Genomic DNA, 704 nt, shown 5'->3' with positions numbered 1-704 from the left:
GGATCTCAGAAGAAGAAGAGAAAAAGAAAGGGACTGAGAAAATATTTGAAGAGATTATAGTTGAAAACTTCCCTAATATGGGAAAGGAGATAGTCAATCAAGTCCTGGAAGCACAGAGAGTCCCATACGGGATAAATCCAAGGAGAAACATGCCAAGACACATATGAATCAAACTATCAAAAATTAAATACAAAGAACATATATTAAAAGCAGAAAGGGAAAAACAACAAATAACACATAAGGGAATCCCCATAAGGTTAACAGTGGATCTTTCAGCAGAAACTCTGCAAGCCAGAAGGGAGTGGCAGGACATATTTAAAGTGATGAAAGAGAAAAACCTACAACCAAGATTACTGTACCCAGCAAGGATCTCATTGAGATTTGATGGAGAAATTAAAAGTTTACAGACAAGCAAAAGCTAAGAGAATTCAGCACCACCAAACCAGCTTTACAACTAATGCTAAAGGAACTTCTCTAGGCAGGAAGCACAAGAGAAGGAAAAGACCTACAATAATAAACCCAGAACAATTAAGAAAATGGTAATAGGAATATACATATCAATAATTACCTTAAATGTAAATGGATTAAATGCTCCAACCAAAAGATACATACTGGCTGAATGGATACAAAAACAAGACCCGTATATAGGCTGTCTACAAGAGACCCACTTCAGACCTAGGGACACATACAGACTGAAAGTGAGG

At 36.8% G+C, this 704-nt stretch overlaps 1 protein-coding gene across 1 annotated transcript in view; it reads left to right on the top strand.

The window, feature by feature from the left end:
* Window positions 1–704, top strand: part of LOC102973494 (cytosolic beta-glucosidase-like) — a 212,195-nt gene that overhangs the window by 94,829 nt on the left and 116,662 nt on the right.

Source organism: Physeter macrocephalus, chromosome 7 (genome assembly GCF_002837175.3).
Source record: "Physeter macrocephalus isolate SW-GA chromosome 7, ASM283717v5, whole genome shotgun sequence".
NCBI classification, from domain to species: domain Eukaryota; kingdom Metazoa; phylum Chordata; class Mammalia; order Artiodactyla; family Physeteridae; genus Physeter; species Physeter macrocephalus.
This window is presented reverse-complemented; position numbering and strand designations above follow the sequence as displayed.